Source organism: Triturus cristatus, chromosome 10 (genome assembly GCF_964204655.1).
Source record: "Triturus cristatus chromosome 10, aTriCri1.1, whole genome shotgun sequence".
Lineage (NCBI taxonomy): Eukaryota > Metazoa > Chordata > Amphibia > Caudata > Salamandridae > Triturus > Triturus cristatus.
In genome coordinates this window covers 257,340,734-257,365,064 of record NC_140593.1, presented here as the reverse complement: position 1 = coordinate 257,365,064, position 24,331 = coordinate 257,340,734, and positions in this window count along the sequence as shown.

Sequence of the window (24,331 nt, the reverse complement as noted above, 5' to 3'; positions counted from 1 at the left end):
AACTTGATATACCCGGTCTTCAGAGTTGTGACAAAAAGTGAGGGTGCAGCCAAAAACGTATCTACAAACTGGTATTGTTTTTAATAAAACGTGTTTATGACAGGCCTGTACTGTGAGGGGAAAGCAACGTACCTTTTGGGACGAGATAGTGCAAATATTGGTTCAAAACAATTGTTGCAGCCAAGAAGTTATTAAACGAATTAGGGGGAAAAAAGTCTGCATTGTAAGACTTTTTTGGCTCCAAGATGCACGTCTAAGGCAGTCTGACCTATTTAGCCTCTTGTTTGTGGAGAGAGAAAAAGAATGCAGAAATATGAACAGAGGGTTTCCAAATGTTCCTGCCTGATCAGCTCTGACCCAGGGGTGAAGGTGGCAGGGTTAGGACTCATCATCTGCCGTTGTGTCCGCAGCTCTGATTGCTTTCCCCTTGAAGTAATAAAGCGTTGCTGCCCGTGGTGTGCGTTTTGGCAGTGCATTGAAAAGTTATTTATTGGGTGTTTGTTATTTCTCTTGATTTCATTTTCTCTCACAGCTTTGGTAGCAGAGCTGTGCAGTTCGGAAGGAGAGGTCAAAGGCCTTGACAGTGGTTCCCAAACTGTGTTCACGGCGCTCCTGGCTTGTTTTGATGGCGCACCAGGGCGCCATGGCGCACAGATTGGGAACCACTGGTCTGGGGCTATTACGGTGTTGTGAACACACAAACCCAATGGTTCCAGTTTACCACGGCAGTGGGGCCTGCTGCGGTGTCAAAATATCCTCAAACAGTACCTTTCATTCCAGCTGACCACGGTGGTGCAGGCCGGCTGTGGCAGGCATCGAGGCTGCAGCATGAAGCAGAGCGGTGCAGCATGCAGTGCCCTCAGGTCGCGGTGCAGGCAGCAGTTCGGTGGCAGTTGTTCAGTGGTGTCAGTGAGACCAGGGCTGTGGTGCAAAGTGGGGTGGTGCCAGTTGCGGTGCTGACAGGTCATGGTACAACAAGCAGTGCAGGTTGATGATCTGGGGTTGGTGGGGCTGGCGTTGGTGGGCCAAGTCTGCAGTGTGGGACGGGCGTGCATCAAGTAAGTTATGAGCGGTGCCCCCAAACCCTAGTACAGGCAGTGGCATCGATGTCAGCTTGCAGTACCATCATTGGTGAGACCAGGTTGTGTTGTGCGGTGTCCACAGGTCATGGTGCAAGTAGCAGCTCAGTGGCAGGGGCGGACGTCATCAGTGAGACCAGGGTTGCAGTGCAAAGTGGAACAGTGCCTTCTGTGGTGCTTTCAGGTCATAGAGCCGGCAGTGGCATAGGTGATGGCATTGGTTTGCGGTTTCCCCCTGTGGCAACTGAAACACACAGTCTCAGCTGCAGTACACAGAGGAAGGTGAAGTCTTTGCTGTTCCTGAGACTTCTTGGATAGGTGGCAAGCTCTACTTCAAGCCCTTGGAAATAGTGAAAAGAAAAATTTGCAGAAAGTTCAGTCCAGTCCTTTCACTGCCCGAGACAGAAGCAGCCACTGTAGGCCAACACAGCAAAGCACACAGCAAAGTGGCAGTCTCTCCTCATAGCTTCTCCGGCTCTTCTTCTTGGCAGGTTTCTTAATCCCAAAGAGTTCCAAAGTCCTTGGGCCAGGGCCCCAATATTTATAACAAATTTCCCTTTGAAGTTGGTACAAGTAAAGTTCCTCTGGCACACATAAAGCAGTTCTGCCTGGCTCAGGCCATGTTCACTAAAGGAGGTGAAGACAGCTTTGTTTTAAGGAATCCACAGTCCATTCAGGTGCACGAGACAACTCCTCCCGCTACTGTAAATGCAGCCATGTGTATTCAGCCTGGGTATGAGTCACCCAAGAAAGGCAGGACACACCTCAAACCCCCTTGTGTCTGTCTAGTGTGAATGCACGTCCCCTGCTTCTGTCACTCTGGACCCAGGCAATGAATACACAAATGGCAGAGGCACACAGGATAGTTAAGCAAGAAAATGCCCACTTTCTAAAAGTGGCATTTTTCGAAACACACTATAAAAATCATCTTCACTAAAAGATGTATTTTTAAATTCTGAGTTCAGGAAGCCTAAACTCCAGTTCCCAATGGAAAGTTATGCTTGTAGGTGTTACAATTCGTTAAGGGTAGACCCAAAGATACTGGGACCTGGGTAGCAGACAGTAAAATATGAGATGGTCCCAGTGAACAATATTAAGCCACAGAACACATTAGAAAACGTATATTCAACAAAATATAAGAACAATGCATAGATTGAATGATTGAACAGTGTTATTTAATCACAACGTCATATCCGCAGATGCATAAATTACAAAATCAAATTAATACACACTGTCCCCAGAAGAACAAGGAAAAGCAAGGGCTGGTAGGGAAACTCAGTGATTTTGTGAGGATTTGAGTGATGTGAAGAGATGAGGGATGTGCAAGTAATAAATCCTAGTTTCAACAATAAAAATTCAAATTCATGGCTAGTTATTCCACCATTAATCACAGCTGTTTACATGATTTAGAATAGCCAAGCTACACAGGAAAAAACACAGTAGAGCAATCTTTGTTGTTTGTGGCTGGCTCAGACAAAAGTGTTGACGTTTCGACCCCATATATATTGTAGGCTTATTGGCACCTTACGTGGGGGTCTTCCTCAGGACAGTGATAAGGGAATGGGCACCTAGGGTTCAAGTGAAACAATATTTGTAATTACGTAAATGGCAGGGGAACAATAAAAAAACAATAATGCATTGGCGAAGTCCCAAGAATTACTGTAAGGGGCCCTACAGGGAGGGCTGTGGGGAAAAGGATCGGGCACATAGGCTCCAATACACAAAGAGAGTGGGATACCTGCACCTGCAAAAGTAAGGTGTAGTATTCAAATATATATATATATATATATATATATATATATATATATATATATATATATATATATATATATATATATATATATATATATATATTACCTACTGGCGGTCGCCAGTAGGTAGTTATAGTTAGGACCCTGTTTCCATAGGAAATCCGCAACATTCTATTTTGAATAACTTTGGCACCGGTCGACGAATCCTCGCGAATTTCTCAAAATAGGTGGGGCGCTACGCTCCTACCCTGAAAGTCTCGGGGGGATTCGTCAAGCGGGGGCTGAGATAAAAGGGGGGTCCCAAAACGCGTTTTTCCCATGCATTTTTCCATAGGACCTTTAGACAGGGCTACAGCCCGAACGGCTGAACAGAATTACTAGAAATTTGGCAGAGAGGTAGTCCTCAGGTCAAGGAAGTGCCTTTTGTAGGTTTGGTGTAAATCTGTTCAGTAGATTCTGAGAAAATAGCCTTTAAATCAATATATATATCTGAGCCAGCTTACGGTACGCTTACCGTAAGCTTACCGTACGCGTACGGTGGCGTGCGCGAGCGCGATTCTGATTGGCTGTTACATCTAAGTAAACATTCGAATCGGTCGAAACCAGGAAGCGGCGGCCGCCGTTTTCTCTCTCGCACTCTGAGGGGGGGCTGTAAACAAAGGCAAAAAACATATAAAGGGGCTGTTTAGACAGCGCCCATGCACATAGCCATGTTAGTTGAGTCCTCAAAGATCCCCCAAGGCCAAAAACGGTAAATTTTTATTTTTTGAAAATTTCGCCGATTACGCTTACCGTACGCGTACGGTGCGCTTACGCTAAAATTTTTTTTTAAAAAAACACTCTCTGTGCATGGCATATTATTGTCATCACTTACAAATTAAATTTAACAGATTACCTATCACAAGGAAGCGCATAATATGTCCTCCATGTGCGCACGGTGCGTAACATGGGCACGCGGTGCGCGTAGCGCACTGCGTGCCTACCTTGCGTGTACGGCACTAACTGCGTAAAGTGGGTGCGCGGTGCGCGAAGCGCACCGCGTGCTCACCGTGCGCGCACGGAACGAACTGCGTTAAGTGGGTGTGCACGCCACGAATGGCGTAAAGTAACTTAGCATTTAAAAAAACGTACAAATTCACTGAAAAAACCATAGGTTTCACACACGTTATAGTTAGGAATTAGCATTTAAAAAACCTTGCTAATTCAATGAAAAAACCATAGGTTTCACACATGTTATAGTTAGCTGGAAATTTTACTGATAAAAAACCAATGAAATTCCCCCGTTATAGTTACTGTAGGCAACTATAACTCACGCGACCGCAATCCTCTGCTGATGACATATGTGTCTTTATGAAAAAAATATATTTGTAATATATGTATAGTTAAAATTTAATGGAAGAAGACATGGGCAAATAAGTGTCTAAATACAGTATTAGCATCAGCAGAGGATTGCGGTCGCGTGAGTTATAGTTGCCTACAGTAACTATAACGGGGGAATTTCATTGGTTTTTTATCAGTAAAATTTCCAGCTAACTATAACATGTGTGAAACCTATGGTTTTTTCATTGAATATATATATATATATATATATATTACCTACTGGCGGTCGCCAGTAGGTAGTTATAGTTAGGACCCCTTTTCCATAGGAAAACCGCAACATTCTATTTGGAATAACTTTGGCGCCGGTCGACGAATCCTCGCGAATTTCTCAAAATAGGTGGGGCGCTACGCTCCGCTCCTACCCTGAAAGTCTCGGGGGGATTCGTCAAGCGGGGGCTGAGATAAAAGGGGGGTCCCAAAACGCGTTTTTCCCATGCATTTTTCCATAGGACCTTTAGACAGGGCTACAGCCCGAACGGCTGAACAGAATTACTAGAAATTTGGCAGAGAGGTAGTCCTCAGGTCAAGGAAGTGCCTTTTGTAGGTTTGGTGTAAATCTGTTCAGTAGATTCTGAGAAAATAGCCTTTAAATCAATATATATATCTGAGCCAGCTTACGGTACGCTTACCGTAAGCTTACCGTACGCGTACGGTGGCGTGCGCGAGCGCGATTCTGATTGGCTCTTAGATCTTAGTAAACATTCGAATCGGCCGAAACCAGGAAGCGGCGGCCGCCATTTTCTCTCTCGCACTGAGAGTTAGGTTGTTAAATAAAACCAATAAACATGTAAAGGGGCTGTTTAGACAGCTCCCACACACATAGCCATGTTGAGGGAGTCCCCAAAGACCCCCCAAGGCCAAAAATTGAATTTTTATTTTTTCGCTAATTTCGCCGATTACGCTTACCGTACGCGTACGGTAAAAAATGTAATAAAAAAAACACTATCCACACTCTCCCCACCCCCTGTGCTTTTGGTGGCCGCAGGCCACCAAATGTGCATGGCTTATTAGATGTGTGAAAAACCACAATATTTTAAACAAAAATATTAAAAGAAAAAATTATCCACACTCTCTCCACCCCGTGTGCAAATGGTGCCCGAAGGGCACCATTTGTGCATGGCTTATAAAAATTACGAAAAATTAAAATATTACCTTTCAAAACGAAGTGCATCATATGTCCTCCATGTGCGCACGGTGCGCGAAGCGCATCGTGCGTACATGGCCCATCTAGCGTAACGTGGGCACGCGGTGCGCGTAGCGCACCACGTGCCCACCGTGCGTGCACGGCACTAACTGCGTAAAGTGGGCGCGCACGCCACGAATGGCGTAAAGTAACTTAGCATTTAAAAAAACGTACAAATTCACTGAAAAAACCATAGGTTTCACACACGTTATAGTTAGGAATTAGCATTTAAAAAACCTTGCAAATTCACTGAAAAAACCATAGGTTTCACACATGTTATAGTTAGCGGAAATTTTACTGATAAAAAACCAGTGAAATTCCCCCGTTATAGTTAGTGCAGGCAACTATAACTCACGCGACCGCAATCTTCTGCTGATGACATATGTGTCTTTATGAAAAAAAAATATTTGTAATATATGTATAGCTAAAAATGTATGGAAGAAGACATGGGCAAATAAGTGTCTAAATACAGTATTAGCATCAGCAGAGGATTGCGGTCGCGTGAGTTATAGTTGCCTGCACTAACTATAACGGGGGAATTTCACTGGTTTTTTATCAGTAAAATTTCCGCTAACTATAACATGTGTGAAACCTATGGTTTTTTCAGTGAATATATATATATATATATATATATATATATATATATATATATATATATATATATATATATAATTACTTTAAAAAAACATAGGTTTCACACATGTTATAGTTAGCTGGACATTTCCCTCGTAAAAAACCAATGAAATTTCCCCATTATAGTTAGTGCAGGCAACTATAACTCACGCGACCGCAATCCTCTGCTGATGACGTCAGATATTACATCACTGATTACATATGTGTCTTTCTGAAAAATAAATATTTGTAATATATGTATAGCTAAAGATTAATGGAAGAAGACATGGGTAATTAGGTGTCTAAATACAGTGATGTAATTTCATGTGTGAAACCTTTGGTTTTTTAAGTGAATTTGCAAGGTTTTTTAAAAGCTAATTCCTAACTATAATGTGTGTGAAACCTATGGTTTTTTTAAGTGAATTTGTACGGTTTTTTAAATGCTAAGTTATGTATTTATTAATATTTTTTTTTTTCAGGTTTTTTACCGTGCGCGCATATAATATATATATATTATCTACTGGCAGTCGCCAGTAGATAGTTATAGTTAGGACCGCGTTTCCATAGGAAATCTCAAAATTCTATTTTGAATAACTTTGGCGCCGGTTGACGAATCTTCGCGAAATTTTCAAAACTAATGGGGCGCTCTGCTCAACTCCTACCCTGAAAGTCTCGGGGTGATTCGTCAAGCGGGGGCCAAGAAAAAAGGGGGGTCCCAAAACGCGTTGTCCCCATGCATTTTTCCATAGGACCTTTAGTCGAAGGTACAGCCCGAACGGCTGAACAGAATTACTTGAAATTTGGCAGAGAGGTAGTCCTCAGGTCAGGGAAGTGCCTTTAGCAGGTCTGGTGTCAATCTGTTCAGTATTTCCTGAGAAAATAGCATTTAAAAGCATATAAATATCTATACGCGTGCACCGTGCGCAAGCGAAATTCTGATTCATTGTTAGATGTCAGTCAACATTCGAATCGGTCGAAATCAGGAAGTGTCGGCTTCCATTTTGTCTCTCTCACTGAAAAGGAAAGGGGGAAAAAAGGTGGAAAACGTGAATAGGGGGCAGGGAAGAGAGTTCCTGCCCCCCCAGCCTTTGTCAGGGGATCACAGAAGGACCCCCATGGCTGAAATAAACATTTTTTTTTTTTATAAAAATCGCGGGGTGCGTGCACGGTGCGCGCATGGTTCACAGTGTGCGCAGAGTACCGTGTGCCCAACGCGCCCGCACGGTGCGCGAAGTGCACTGTGCGCGCACGGTGAAAAACCTTTAAAAAAATATATATTAATAAATACATAACTTAGCATTTAAAAAAACGTACAAATTCACCTAAAAAACCATAGGTTTCACACACGTAATAGTTAGGAATTAGCATTTAAAAAACCTTGCAAATTCACTTAATAAACCATAGGTTTGACACAGGTTATAGTTAGGTGGACATTTCACTCGTAAAAAACCAATGAAATTCCCCCGTTATAGTTAGTTCAGATAACTATAACTCGCGCGACCGCCACTCTATCACAAGGATGATGTCATCAGTGATGTCATGAGTGATGCCACTGACCATGTCATGAGTGATGTAATATGTGACGTCATGAGCAGTGGATTGCGGGCGCGCGAGTTATAGTTATCTGAACTAACTATAACGGGGGAATTTCATTGTTTTTTTACGAATGAAATGTCCACCTAACTATAACCTGTGTGAAACCTATGGTATTTTAAGTGAATTTGCAAGGTTTTTTAAATGCTAATTCCTAACTATAACGTGTGTGAAACCTATGGTTTTTTAAGTGAATATATATATATATATATATATATTACCTACTGGCGGTCGCCAGTAGGTAGTTATAGTTAGGACCGTGTTTCCATAGGAAATCTCAAAATTCTATTTTGAATAACTTTGGCGCCGGTTGGCGAATCCTCGCGAAATTTTCAAAACTAATGGGGCGCTCCGCTCAGCTCCTACCCTAAAAGTTTCGGGGGGATTCATCAAGCGGGGGCCGAGAAAAAAGGGGGTCCCAAAACGCGTTTTCCCCATGCATTTTTCCATAGAGACTTTGGTCGCAGCTACAGCCCGAACGGCTGAACAGAATTATGTGAAATTTGGCAGAGAGGTAGCCATAAGGTCCATGAAGTGCCTTTTGCAGGTTTGGTGTAAATCTGTTCAGTATTTCCTGAGAAAATAGCATTTAAATCAATATATATATCTGTATGCGCGTACCGTGCGCGCACTGCGCAAGTCCTGTGGGCGCACCTTGCCGATTGCGAGCCTACTTCTGATTGGTTGTTAGATGTCAGTAAACATTCGAATCGGTGGAAATCAGGAAGCGGCGGCCGCCATTTTGTCTCTAGCATAAAGAGGGGGTGATAAACAAAGGGGGAGAACTTGAAAAGGGGGCAGAGTGGGGAGATATTGACCCACTAGGCATTGTAAGGGGGTCACAGTAGGACCTTGTAGGGCAAAAAAAAAGATTTATATTTTGAAAAAAAATATCGCCGAGTGCGCGCACCCAGCGAGCACCCCAAATTTTTTTTTTTTTTAAAAATAATAAAAAATCGCATTTAAGTGTTTAGATATAAGGTGGCTCTAAAAAGAGCCCTTGTGTTTATTGTTTGTTTTTTGGTACCTACAAGTAAGTACCGATGCAGAGTCTAAAGTTCAAGAGGAAGACTCTGTTGCCTTCATCAGTGAAGTGTACACCATCTCCTCTATAAATGTCTTGCATGTTGTAACGCAAGTTTTGTGGTATATAGAACCCATACCATAGTCTCTGAGGAAAGCAGAAATAGATTTGTTGACGTGCTTCCTTGCTTTGTCAATCTGCGGACAAAATTGGTTGGACCAGTTCCACTTTTGCCTTTGGCATATGTTAGAATATACGAAGGCAGTTTGTGGAAAAAGTGACATCAATTGCACAAAGGTGTCCTTAATAAGCATTTCCAGACCTACCCCAGTTAAAGTGCCTAGGTCATTTCCACCACAGTGCACAATAATAAGATTAGGCTGTGGGAGATGTAGAAAGGTTTTCACCAAAGGCATTAATTGGTGCCACTTTAACCCTCTCTGACCAATTCATTTAATGTCTACATTTGGCAAAGCAAGGTCTCTCACCATACCTCTTTTTTCTGCAAATGTTTCACTCCAGAAGACATAGCTGTGACCTACAATCCACACTGTGAACATCTTCAAAGGAGATCTGGATGCACTCAGGAGGTGTCTTTCAGTAGAATGGCAATATGAAATGAAAGACAGTTGAAAAATGGGGGCACACATACTTTTTTTTATAAAAAGAACTCATTGGCTGTTTCAAACCATTCTACACTAAAAACTAGGCTGTATGTTTAAATTTTAAAAAGCATGTATTGTATTGGTTCAGAAAAATGTGTGAACAAAGAACATTAGTTTGGATTTGCTGTTAGGTTTGAAAAGTCAAGCACTCTTGCTCTTTGGAAATGAAACATTGTCTGCTGAACTTCTGACCTCTCTGCTCACACCTGTGTTCCATGACCTGTTGCTATGGTAGCAGGCAGAAGTCAAGTTGGGGCAAGGGTACATTTGGAAAGGGGTTGAAGTTTTCAACCAATAGAAATGTGTGATTTCATTTGAAAAAATGTGGGAAGCACTGAGATTTTGAATTAACATGTATATGTGTGAAAAAAGAGAGGGAAACGGTGCCATTAACTGGTTCTGCTGAGAGGAGAGAGGTGTTCAGCTCAGAGATTCTGGTCTGATAAACTGCTGTGTGACTGCCACATTTCTTTCACAACTAACTAATTTTAAAGGTGAGTTATGAGTTTGAGAGGGGGTGTTTGTGGTTAATTTAGATATAAAAAAAAGAATTGTGATTATTTGTTTAAAGTTGTGATTTACATTTTCTGTTTTGCGAGATATTTAACTGTTTTGAATATGTTAAATATTATGGAGTATGTTTTCACCATAAGTTAATGTGTACTGGTAACAATGAGGAATACTGTTTTGTGCCTACCATCAAACTATGAGTCTGTGTGCAGAGAAGAATTGTTGACAGAGATGTAATTTGTGTTGCTGTTGAAAAGTAAGACTTGCAGTTGAAAGAAAAGGACAGCTTGTTTTTAATTGTGATGGTTAGCATTTAGCAGAAAACACTTTGAAAGAAAAGAGAGGAAAATGGCAGCACATTAGAAAAAAGCATTAGTACTGTAAGAATTGATAACTCAGGAAAGGGGCAGCCTGTGTTTTGTGCCTACCAACACAGCATGAGTCTGTGTGTATATAGGAATTGTTGTCTGAGATTTAATTTGTGAAGTTGTTGTTCAGTAAGAAATGCAGTCCTAGGAAAGGGGCAGCCTGTGTTATGTGCTTAAAATGATGACATGAGTCTGTGTGCACACAGGAATTGTGGGCAGAGATTTAATTTGTGAAGATGTTGTTCAGTAAGAAATGCAGTTCCAGGAAAGGGGCAGCCTGTGTTATGTGCCTAAAATGATGGCATGACTCTGTGTGCACACAGGAAATGTGGGCAGAGATTTAATTTGTGAAGATGTTGTTAAGTAAGAAATGCAGTCCCAGGAAAGGGGCAGCCTGTTGTGTTTACACAAATTATCCCTTAGCACACATGCACTGTTACGTACATCCCTGCAGTCTTCATGCAGTTCTGGAAGTATCTTTGCTCATCTGTCTTGCACCAGACAATACACAGTGTTCAGAAACACACTCTTGGCACACACGCAGCAGCTTCTCCAACACTCTCATGTGTAGTACTCAGCTCTGTGTGCTGTTTCAGATAGCACTGTGTAATGCAAACACATTCAACGTCAGCAAGGCCTCATTTAAATTGATCTAGTCTAATCACTCACCCTGTAACACATGGTCATTGTCTTAAGGAGCTGTTAGGACATGTGCTGTTTTCTGCTTCTGTAAATGATAAGGGAACTGTATGAGGCTGTAACAGTAATTTGGTACTATTCAGGGACACTGTTTTGTTCCAAAAAACATAGCATGAGTCTGTGTGCGCACAGGAATTGTGGGCAGAGATTTAATTTGTGAAGATGTTGTTCAGTAAGAAATGCAGTCCCAGGAAAGGGGCAGCCTGTGTTATGTGCATAAAAAGATGGCATGAGTCTGTGTGCACACAGGAATTGTGGGCAGAGATTTAATTTGTGAAGATGTTGTTCAGTAAGAAATGCAGTCCCAGGAAAGGGGCAGCCTGTTGTGTTTACACAAATTATCCCTTAGTACACATGCACTGTTACATACATCCCTGCAGTCTTCATGCAGTTCTGGAAGTCTCTTTGCTCATCTGTCTTGCACCAGACAATACCCAGTGTTCAGAAACACACTCTTGGCACACACGCAGCAGCTTCTCCAACACTCTCATGTGTAGTACTCAGCTCTGTGTGCTGTTTCAGATAGCACTGTGTAATGCAAACACATTCAACGTCAGCAAGGCCTAATTTAAATTGATCTAGTCTAATCACTCACCCTGTAACACATGGTCATTGTCTTAAGGAGCTGTTAGGACATGTGCTGTTTTCTGCTTCTGTAAATGATAAGGGAACTGTATCAGGCTGTAACAGTAATTTGGTACTATTCAGGGACACTGTTTTGTTCCAAAAAACATAGCATGAGTCTGTGAGCGCACAGGAATTGTGGGCAGAGATTTAATTTGTGAAGATGTTGTTCAGTAAGAAATGCAGTCCCAGGAAAGGGGCAGCCTGTGTTATGTGCGTAAAAAGATGGCATGAGTCTGTGTGCACACAGGAATTGTGGGCAGAGATTTAATTTATGAATTTGTTGTTCAGTAAGAAATGCAGTCCCAGGAAAGGGGCAGCCTGTTGTGTTTACACAAATTATCCCTTAGCACACATGCACTGTTACGTACATCCCTGCAGTCTTCATGCAGTTCTGGAAGTCTCTTTGCTCATCTGTCTTGCACCAGACAATACACAGTGTTCAGAAACACACTCTTGGCACACACGCAGCAGCTTCTCCAACACTCTCATGTGTAGTACTCAGCTCTGTGTGCTGTTTCAGATAGTACTGTGTAATGCAAACACATTCAACGTCAGCAAGGCCTCATTTAAATTGATCTAGTCTAATCACTCACCCTGTAACACATGGTCATTGTCTTAAGGAGCTGTTAGGACATGTGCTGTTTTCTGCTTCTGTAAATGATAAGGGAACTGTATCAGGCTGTAACAGTAATTTGGTACTATTCAGGGACACTGTTTTGTTCCAAAAAACATAGCATGAGTCTGTGTGCGCACAGGAATTGTGGGAAGAGATTTAATTTGTGAAGATGTTGTTCAGTAAGAAATGCAGTCCCAGGAAAGGGGCAGCCTGTGTTATGTGCGTAAAAAGATGGCATGAGTCTGTGTGCACACAGGAATTGTGGGCAGAGATTTAATTTGTGAAGATGTTGTTCAGTAAGAAATGCAGTCCCAGGAAAGGGGCAGCCTGTTGTGTTTACACAAATTATCCCTTAGTACACATGCACTGTTACGTACATCCCTGCAGTCTTCATGCAGTTCTGGAAGTCTCTTTGCTCATCTGTCTTGCACCAGACAATACCCAGTGTTCAGAAACACACTCTTGGCACACACGCAGCAGCTTCTCCAACACTCTCATGTGTAGTACTCAGCTCTGGGTGCTGTTTCAGATAGCACTGTGTAATGCAAACACATTCAACGTCAGCAAGGCCTCAGTTAAATTGATCTAGTCTAATCACTCACCCTGTAACACGTGGTCATTGTCTTAAGGAGCTGTTAGGACATGTGCTGTTTTCTGCTTCTATAAATGATAAGGGAACTGTATCAGGCTGTAACAGTAATTTGGTACTATTCAGGGACACTGTTTTGTTCCAAAAAACATAGCATGAGTCTGTGTGCGCGCAGGAATTGTGGGCAGAGATTTAATTTGTGAAGATGTTGTTCAGTAAGAAATGCAGTCCCAGGAAAGGGGCAGCCTGTGTTATGTGCGTAAAAAGATGGCATGAGTCTGTGTGCACACAGGAATTGTGGGCAGAGATTTAATTTATGAATTTGTTGTTCAGTAAGAAATGCAGTCCCAGGAAAGGGGCAGCCTGTTGTGTTTACACAAATTATCCCTTAGCACACATGCACTGTTACGTACATCCCTGCAGTCTTCATGCAGTTCTGGAAGTCTCTTTGCTCATCTGTCTTGCACCAGACAATACCCAGTGTTCAGAAACACACTCTTGGCACACACGCAGCAGCTTCTCCAACACTCTCATGTGTAGTACTCAGCTCTGTGTGCTGTTTCAGATAGCACTGTGTAATGCAAACACATTCAACGTCAGCAAGGCCTCATTTAAATTGATCTAGTCTAATCACCCACCCTGTAACACATGGTCATTGTCTTAAGGAGCTGTTAAGACATGTGCTGTTTTCTGCTTCTGTAAATGATAAGGGAACTGTATCAGGCTGTAACAGTAATTTGGTACTATTCAGGGACACTGTTTTGTTCCAAAAAACATAGCATGAGTCTGTGTGCGCACAGGAATTGTGGGCAGAGATTTAATTTGTGAAGATGTTGTTCAGTAAGAAATGCAGTCCCAGGAAAGGGGCAGCCTGTGTTATGTGCATAAAAAGATGGCATGAGTCTGTGTGCACACAGGAATTGTGGGCAGAGATTTAATTTGTGAAGATGTTGTTCAGTAAGAAATGCAGTCCCAGGAAAGGGGCAGCCTGTTAAAAGTTAAAAAATATTTTAATGAATTATAATTACAAAAAGGATTTTTTTTTTTGTTCCTTGCAGGTATTGCTCAGCAACAGTGAAAAAAAAATGCCTTTAAGGACAAGAAAAAGGAAAGAAAAGCAACAACAAGTATATCTGGACAAAACTGGGAAAAACAAAATAGCAGGAGAAGCTGGTGATGGCAAAAAGAAAAAGTCTACTGCTAAGCAGAGCAGAGATTTCTTAAAAAAGATTTTCAAAAAACAAAAAATTGGCAAAAATAACTGTAAAACAAAGAGAGTTTTATGTACAAAGCAACAACACAGTTAACAGCAAAAAAAAAAAAGCTAATGTACAATCAGAAGTATGTCAAACAGATTTAACACGATAATTAGATTTTAAAAACATTCGTCGAAAAATGTTTCAGAGAAGAGTGATGTTAAATTTGCTAAAGGATGTGAAAAAATATAAGAAAAAATCAAAATTTATTAAGAAATTTTTTTTATAGAAAATATTGTAAGTAAGGCTTTGGAAATAAAAAGAAAACTTTTTATTCCAATTTTGAATAGGATGCGTAGATTAGAAAAATTAGTGAATGCAATGAAGTCACAAAGCAAAAGGAAAAGAGAAGTGAAAAAAGTAACTTTTGTAAAGTGTTCCTGGGAGAATGGAAACACAGTTCAAGTACTGAACCATTTTTTAATGAAGAGAGTTATCTTCAAATTAATAGTTTGTTGTATGCAGTTGACACCAATGGTAGAGCATATGAAGTTAAGGATGGTTGTGTGATGCAAAAAGAGAAAATGGTCCCAAGAAATGAGGAAGAAGTAATGGCTGCTGAGGCTATGGGGAGACGTCCAAAAGCCCCAGTGTACACTTGGAACTGTAGTAATATTTGTACTGTGCGTCAGGAATCTATTGATAAATTTTGTGACTTTCTAAGAGAATATAGTAAAAAGAGTGTAAAACAGAAGATGAAGGTGCTTCAAACACTAGATCCATGCAGAGTGAGAGAAAATACTGGTTTGCAGGGACATTCTCTGTCTAACTAGAAAAGTGTGTAAAAGTGTTTTTCATCATTTTAGGATGCTGGCTGTTCATCATACTGAAATGAGAAAGTTTGTGAGAACATTGTATTTTGCTAAAAGTCCAGCAGTAAAGTTGAATGAGTTGAATAATGCTCTGTTCCGTGGATCTGTATCAGATGTAGTGAAGGTTACTGATGAGATTCAGTTTTGTTACTTTGGTCCAGAACAAGAAAGTGCAGAAAAGGACACAGTAAATGAGGAAAATGAGGAACAGAATGTAGAACTCATTATTACTAAAAATTTAGAGGATGAAATGACAAAATTTACTATCACCTCTAATGAAAGACCAAATATTACTTGTATTTGTTGCCGCAGAAGTCATTATAAAATTCAAACAAGGAGTGTTGATCTGTATAAAAAAAGTGAAAATGAAGATAATTATAAGTGGAAGGATTTTGCAACATATATATTTCTTGAAAATTGCTTTGAATTGGGTGAAGATCAGCGTATTTGTAAATACTGTTATAATAAGTTAGAAGAAAATAGAATGCCGACCAGAGCTGTACATAATAATTTAGAATTGGATGCTATTCCTGCCGAACTTTCTGAATTAAATACATATGAGTCTATACTCATTCAATGTGTTCATCCGTTCCAGACCATAGTACGTATGGAGCCCAAAACTGGTAAATTACCTCCTTCTGATTTACTGAGATGTTTAAAAGGAAGAGTGGTGTATTTGCCCTTGGATTTGAAAAAAAATATGGAAACTATTGATGCAGATACTTTGGAAACTGAACCATTAGTAATTCTGGTTAATGGTGTACCTACAAAGAATAAGAAGATTTGGCAGGAGCTGGTGGATGTACGAAAAGTACAAAGAGCAAATTTGTATTTGAAAAAAAATAATAAATGGTATGAATCAATTTATATAGAAGAAGAAGATTTACAAGAAGACACAGAAACTCCAACTGGTCAAATTGAAAAAGTTGACAAGTCAAAGGAAGAAGAAATTTATGAACATTTTAGCATACATCCTCTTCATTCAAAAGAAGTTATGGGAGACACTATTGATCTGTTTCAGATGAAGAAAGCAAAAGGAACTCCTGTGAGTGTATGGGAGGAGAGCTTGGAAGCTCGATGTTTTCCTCAGCTGTTTCCTACAGGAAAAGGTGGACGATACGATGATCGCCCAGAACAGATTCCAGCTTCTGAGTATCGGACTACAAGACTATATGCAGAAGATCCAAGATTTCGTCAAAGTATTCCTTATTTGTTCCATCTTTTATTTGAAAGCGACTTGTCTGCATTATCTTATGCAGTAAATCACATTTTAAAAAGTGGAGTACATCTACAAAATGTGTCTGCTAAGGATTTTATAGAGAAAGTGCAGCACCGAGATGATCATTTGGAAACACAACTGATCAATCTGATGGCTTGTCAGCGTGGGACAAATTAATATTGGTACCGATGCCATGGTGAATTAAAATGCATGTTACGGAATTTAGGAACTCCAACATGGTTCCTTACCCTAAGCTGTGCCGAGTACGCTTGGGATGATTTACTGAATTTTCTAAGAGAGGCAAATTCAAACATTAAAAACATTGAATACAAGACAGCTGGAGAACTGTGCTCTTTGGATCCAGTTAATGTTTGCAGATATTTCAATCATAGATTTGAAGCTATGATGTCTTTTATCTGCAATAAAAAAAATCCTCCTCTTGGAGAAGTTGTGGATTTCTTTTGGAGAAAGGAGTACCAGGCAAGAGGTGCTCCTCATATTCATATGCTGTTGTGGATCAAGGATGCTCCAAAGTTTGGAACAGATACTGATGAAGCAGTGTTATCTTTCATTGAAGAATATGCAACATGTGCTATACCTAAAAGCACAGAAGAGAAAAAGTTAAAAGAGCAAGTTTTACGTTTCCAAAGTCATCGGTGTGGAAAATACTGTCGACGGAAGTACAAGACGAAAGATAAATTGTACACAAAGTGTCGATTTGGATTTCCTAGACCTGTTCTTTCAAAAGGAAGAGTCAACAGTTTTATGTCAGCTGTGCGACATACTATAACCAGAAAATCTCCCAAAAATACATACAACCTAAAAAGAAATGAAGAGTCAAAATTTATAAATGACTTCAACCCAGTCATTTTATCCATGTGGAATGCTAACATGGATATTCAGTATGTGGCAGACAATTCTATTGCTGTTGCTCGGTATGTGACATCTTACATCCCTAAATCTGAGAAAACAGAATTGAAAGAAATGTGGGAAGAGATTTCTCACGAGAAGACTGTCAGTAAGAAGCTGTACAGTTTCAGTTTAAAGATGTTATCGCATCGAGAAATTGAATCCTACGAATGCTCAGATAGGTTATCATCTGCAAGTCTTTACTCGAAATCCAGAAGAATAATTTGGGTAAGCTTAGGCCTTGCAGGAATGAGAATCGGGTACTGAAATCTGTTGGAGAAATTGAATATTTGGCCGAGAATGACCCAGAAAGTACAGATATTTTGAAATCAAACATGTTGGACACATATTACCCAAAGAGAAGTCATCTTCTTGAGAACATGTGTCTCTATGAAGTGCTGCAGAACTACATTTATTCACGGAAAGCCACAGAAGATATCAACAATGGAAAATATAAAGTCATTGGTGAGGAAGGATGTTTGGTGAAGCAAACAAAAGGAAGGTTGATAAATCACAGGAAGCTCAGTTGCGAAACTACTGACAAAAAGGAATTTTACTACTTGGCTCTTTTACAGCTGTTTAAACCATGGCGTTCAGAGGACGAACTACTGGGAGAATTTCAAAGCTATGAAGATTCTTTTAATGCTAGCAAAGACAGTATAGAATGCAGTACTTTCTCAAATTATGTCCAAATGTTAAATGAAGAAAATGAACAGGAAGCAAAAATTGCAGCTGAGGTAGCTAGAGACAGTTCTCAAGACAGCCAAAGTTCAGTAACACTCAGTCAAGATCCCCTAGGACAACCGATCATAGAAAATGAAGCTGCAGTAGCCATGACTGAAGTAGAAACGGCTATGAATCAAGCACAGGAAGATTCAATCGACTTACTAAATCTGGAACAACAACTGAATGAAGAACAAAAAGAAATTCATGAAGAAGTTATCAAAAAAATTGATCATGGATTACTACATGAAAAGAAAGAGTGCTCATGCACATCATTTGAACCAATCAGGATGTATGTTAGTTGACAAGCTGGAACTGGTAAAAGTTTCTTAACAAAAGTCATCAGAAGATACCTACAGCAAAAAACAGCTTCAAATTTGTCTTGTGTGGTAACTGCTCCAACTGGGTTAGCAGCCTATAACATAAAAGGAATTACCTTACATCGCTTGCTAATGTTACCAGTGGAGCATGAGAACAAAATAGAATACCACAAGCTAACTGGAGAAGCATGCCTCGAAGTTTCAAGAGTGTTGAAGAAGATGCAAGTTCTCATTATTGATGAGGTGAGCATGGTTTCAAATTTAATGCTTGCCTTTGTGCATTTAAGAATGCAACAAATTCTTAAGAGAGACTATGACGTGTTATTTGGAGGTAAACACGTCATAGTTTTTGGGGATCTTCTGCAGCTCACTCCAGTTAAAGGACAACCAGTGTTTAATACTGTGACACATGAAGACACGAAGAAGTCATTAGGAAGCATTGGTAATGCGAATATTTGGTCGTTCTTTGAGTACAAAGAACTCACTACCAATATGAGACAAGCAAACGACGAAGATTATGCAAGTATTCTGAAAGATATCAGAATTGGACTACTCACAGAAGTTGGCAAAAAAGCATTACAGTGTCGGTTGCTACATAACTTATTTCCAAATGAAGAAATAGTTGCAGAGAAAATATACCAGAACATTGCAGAAAAAAATACTGTAATCTGCTTAATGCCAACACTACGTGAGTGCTCAATATTCAATGAGGAACTTTTGAAGTTGGAAAAGGAAGAGATTAAGAAAATGGAAGCAGAGGACAAAATTCAGCATGAAAGAATTACTTTTACATTAACAGGCAAACTGAAAAATAAATTGGATTCACTAGAGAAGAATGTTTGCATGAATTGTCGAGTGATTTTAAGGAGAAATTTGGATGTAGAAAAAGGTTTAGTGAATGGAGCTATGGGAAGAGTTGTGGGTTTTATTAATTACCAGAAAAAAGATGGAATTGAATGTTTAAAAATAAAATTTGATCAGATAGAAGAAGTTAAAGACATTTGTCGTTGTTCAGTTCGTTTCATGCTTGTGAAAGACATATGTACGTAGGAAGCAGTTTCCGTTTTCTCTAGCATATGCTGTCTCTATTCACAAGTCTCAAGGATTGACTGTAGATAGTGCTTTTGTAAACATTGGTTCTACTGTGTTCAAAGAAGGTATGGCATATGTTGCTTTGTCACAAGTGAAAACATTATCTGGTTTATTTATGATAGACTTTGATGACTCAAAAGTTAGTGCTGATACAAACTTTGTAAAGGAGTATAACAGATTAAGAAGAACCTATGCTCCTCATTTAGGTCAGTATCCTGTGATTGAAAAACATGTTGTTTGTCGGAAAAGGAGATTTGAGAATATCTGTAATGTGGATGAACAGAACAAAAAAAAAAAGGACAGTGATGTGATAGCAAGGAAAAAGAAAAAGGACAGTGTTGAAGAGGTTGTTGGTTGCCATTTTGAAAATAGCTCTGGTGTCAACTGCTATGCAAATGTAGTGCTGAATGTTGTATTTTATCTTGAAAAGTTGCTAGAACAGATAATAGTAAATCATGGAAAAAGATTGTGTTCTCTGCTGAGTCTCCTTTTTGAGAAGCTGAGTACTGATAAAACTGAAATAGAAAGTGCTACTGATGTTAGAAATCTTTTAGATGCATGTTGTGGTTCTACACAGTTTAAAGAAAATGTCCAGCAAGATGCTCAGGAATTCTTAATATATATTTTGAGTGTACTAGAAGATGAAGGAGTAGAAGTAGAAAACTTATTTGGTGTCTTTTACAAATGGGAACATTGCTGTGAAAACTGTATGAACACATGTAGTAGTAATGTTGATTCAGAAAGGTTCATATTTTTACCATTACCACAAAGTAAATCAGTGACTTTTAGTAAATTAGTTAAAGATGCCAATCACAACATGGAATGTTCTGAATGTAAATCAGACATGTTTTCTACATTATTTTTACAGAAATATGGTCAGTATGTAATTTTAATGATGCAACGTTGTAGAGCTGATGGTTCAAAATTGGATACTTTAATAAAGAAGTTTATAGGACAACAATTATCAATTTCTGGAAAAACTTTTGTTACAGTTGCAATAATTTTTCATGAAGGACCTACTGCAACTTCTGGACATTACACAGTTTATCTTAAATGTGAAAAAGGCTGGACACTGTGTAATGATTCCCAATTGATTTTCAAGCAACGTTTGCCTTATGATTTACCCAATTCTTACTTAATTTTTCTGAAACCTAAATTTTGAAAACTAAAAACTGCATCTGAAGAAAGCATTTTTTGTAATTGTAAAGGATTATAATTGAAGATATCACTTAAAAAGGATTTTGAAATTACTATTTGGCCTAAAGGAAAAGTAATAAAAACAATTGTGGACTCCTTTGACAGAAATTATTTGGCATGTGTGCTTTTGCGACAAGGTTTAAAGACGGTTTGTCTAGAAAAATTTTATTCATCTAGAGAAGTACTTGTAATATATATGTAATATTTCTAACAAGGTATATTTTAGTGAGGAAAGTTTTAGGGCTTTTTTAAAGCAATCTTTCAGATTGTTTTTTTTTTGCCCGCTGTTAAATGATGAATACAATTGTTTTCACTAGTTTAAGTGAAAAATTAAAAATTCTGAAAACAGCAAAAAAAGGGCAAAAAATTGCTTTGTAAAATATGTAAAAACATGTAATGCTTTTTGTAATGTATGATTGAATATTAATACTTATTTTCTTTTTTTGCAGAACTGGAAAGAAAAAATTTAAAAAAATTCTGTTCCTTTGCAAAATACTTTAAAAAAATTTCTTTTCGAATTTTTTTTTTTTTTTTTAAAATAAGTGAAAAATATTAGTATTACTCAATCCTCCCTTTTCATGCTTCCATTTCTTCACCTCTTTTTGTACATTAAATTTAAAAAAAAATAATAATAATTTTTTAAAAAACACCTTGGGTGCGCGCACCCCAAAAAAAAATACAAAAAAAAATCCCTCAAAAATTTTTTGGGGGGTTTAGTTTATAAGTGGCTCTTAAAAGAGCCCTTGAGTTAATGGAGGGAAACAGGAAGAGAAAAACGAAAAAAAAGAAAAAACATCTATGGCCTACTTGCACTCATGGGCATCAAATTTTCTCTGAATGAGATCAAGACTGGTCTCACCCACAGAAATAAGTTTACCGCAATCAGTGCAGCATGTGGACAACCTAGCCAAACAAGGTGGTCCAAAAAGAGGTGTGGAAGAAGGCAAAGGCACCACTGCAGAAGAAGTGCTCGGCTGAGCTGCTGAAGATGTCGTCGGTAGAGCAGGTGGAGGGTTTGCTCCAGAAGCTCGACGAAAAGATACTGGATGCATTGCCTCAACATGCCTCGTCTTGTGTGTATGCTAAAAGAATATTTCTTGTTAGCATTCCCACGTGATAAGACTTTTTGACACAATGTACAAGTAACTTTCGGTGCATTTACCTTTTTTTGTCCCTCTGGGAAAGTAAAAAACTGCCATATAAAGATGTCTTTCTGCTTCCTGTTCCTCTGCCTCTCAAGAGTGTCCTGCTCAGTGTCTGAAGATGGTTGCTGTTCAGCCATTGTATCTCAACAACAGAATAGCTCCTTCTCCAAAGGAATCAGAACTAATAATGAGGGGAGTAGGTGTGGTTTGGGAAGAATCTGGAACTGAAAGTACTTCAAACCAATCAAAAGTGATGATTCTTGATCACATGACTTGCCATGAGGGGATTGGGTGTGGTGTTGAAACAATCAGAAACTGAAAGTAATGATAACCAATAAGAAGTGCTGTTTTATTATGCATAAACCCGAGGTGCGCGCACTGCGCAAGCTCCGAGCGTGCACCTCGTGATTACGTATGCACGAACGCGTAGGAGCGCATGTGCATACGTCATAAGCGCGTACCTAGCGCGCATACATTGAATACGCGTATACGCGACCGTTATTGCGAGTAATTTTAGCGTATGCGGAAGTAAACCGCGTGGAGCGCGTAGGACGCACGCACACATGCGTACGTACGCATACGTACTGGGTGCGCGCTCCCAGCGCGCACTATGACGTATATTTGCGTACGTAAATAACGTACGACGGTATTCATAAAAAACTAACGAAATTGTACTAGGAGCGCGCTCAGAGCACGCACCCCAAGAATTTATATATAAAAAAAAAAAAGTGGAGAAAAATTAATTGCAAAAATTTAAAAAACTATTCAACTTTATCCTAATTTAATTTTTTTTAAAAAAGCAAAAACAAATAAAAAGATACAGATAATATATAAATGAATACATAGGAATTTTATTTTTAATAAAAAAAATATTTTTTAATTAAATAATACAAAAATTAGCATTTAAAAAACCGTACAAATTCACTGAAAAAACCAAAGGTTTCACACACGTTATAGTTAGGAATTAGCATTTAAAAAACCTTGCAAATTCACTGAAAAAACCATAGGTTTCACACATGTTATAGTTAGCTGGACATTTCACTCGTGAAAAACCAATGAAATTCCCCCGTTATAGTTGGTTCAGCTAACTATAACTCGCGCCCCCGCAATGCACTGCTGATGACGTCACATATTACATCACTCATGACATGGTCAGTGACATCACTCATGACATCACTGATGACATCTCAAATGACATCACTGATGACATCATCCTTGTGACAGAGTGGCAGACCTCCTCTCACCCTATTATAACCTTTGATACACACATTCAAAAATAGCGACTAACATTTTCAAAAAAATGGACATACCAATACCAGTTACAACAACCTCTTGAGTTATTCTAAGATCCACATACACATCCACTCATTCACCAACAGTCCTATACAGTCACTCATACATGTACTCACTCATCATATGTACTCATACACCTATACATCCTGTTACACAATGCCACTCATCCACAGAGTTACTCACACACATAATCACTCATGCTAATAAAGGAAGAAACATACATTTACTTGCATATACATTTATACACACACCACCACACTTACTTCTACGGGAACTTACACATACTTAGTCTTTTAAACAATCACTTATAGAAACACATACTTATTCATACAGGAACTCTTTCAATCTCTCACTCTCACATATACTCACTTATATACACCAACAGTCACATATACTAGTTTAAAACATATGTAGTTACTAATAAAGACACTATTGAGACAGTCTTTAACTCACTACCACACCCATACAGACACTCATCCACCCATACAGTCCTGCACACATGCTGTCTTCAACACATACAAAGAGAGAGTCACTCAGTCATGCACCTATGCACTACGTAATACCCCCCACCGAACCATGCAGACACTCAGACTGATACTCAAAAAACCAACTAATAACCTATATAGACACCCATGTAGCTACTCACCAACCCATGCAGCCACTTATACACAAAGTGAGAGACTGATAAAGATATTTACATATTTAAACATGGAACTGGTAAAAGTTTCTTAACAAAAGTCATCAGAAGCTACCTACAGCAAAAAACAGCTTCAAATTTGTCTTGTGTGGTAACTGCTCCAACTGGGTTAGCAGCCTATAACATAAAAGGAATTACCTTACATCGCTTGCTAATGTTACCAGTGGAGCATGAGAACAAAATAGAATACCACAAGCTAACTGGAGAAGCATGCCTCGAAGTTTCAAGAGTGTTGAAGAAGATGCAAGTTCTCATTATTGATGAGGTGAGCATGGTTTCAAATTTAATGCTTGCCTTTGTGCATTTAAGAATGCAACAAATTCTTAAGAGAGACTATGACGTGTTATTTGGAGGTAAACACGTCATAGTTTTTGGGGATCTTCTGCAGCTCACTCCAGTTAAAGGACAACCAGTGTTTAATACTGTGACACATGAAGACACGAAGAAGTCATTAGGAAGCATTGGTAATGCGAATATTTGGTCGTTCTTTGAGTACAAAGAACTCACTACCAATATGAGACAAGCAAACGACGAAGATTATGCAAGTATTCTGAAAGATATCAGAATTGGACTACTCACAGAAGTTGGCAAAAAAGCATTACAGTGTCGGTTGCTACATAACTTATTTCCAAATGAAGAAATAGTTGCAGAGAAAATATACCAGAACATTGCAGAAAAAAATACTGTAATCTGCTTAATGCCAACACTACGTGAGTGCTCAATATTCAATGAGGAACTTTTGAAGTTGGAAAAGGAAGAGATTAAGAAAATGGAAGCAGAGGACAAAATTCAGCATGAAAGAATTACTTTTACATTAACAGGCAAACTGAAAAATAAATTGGATTCACTAGAGAAGAATGTTTGCATGAATTGTCGAGTGATTTTAAGGAGAAATTTGGATGTAGAAAAAGGTTTAGTGAATGGAGCTATGGGAAGAGTTGTGGGTTTTATTAATTACCAGAAAAAAGATGG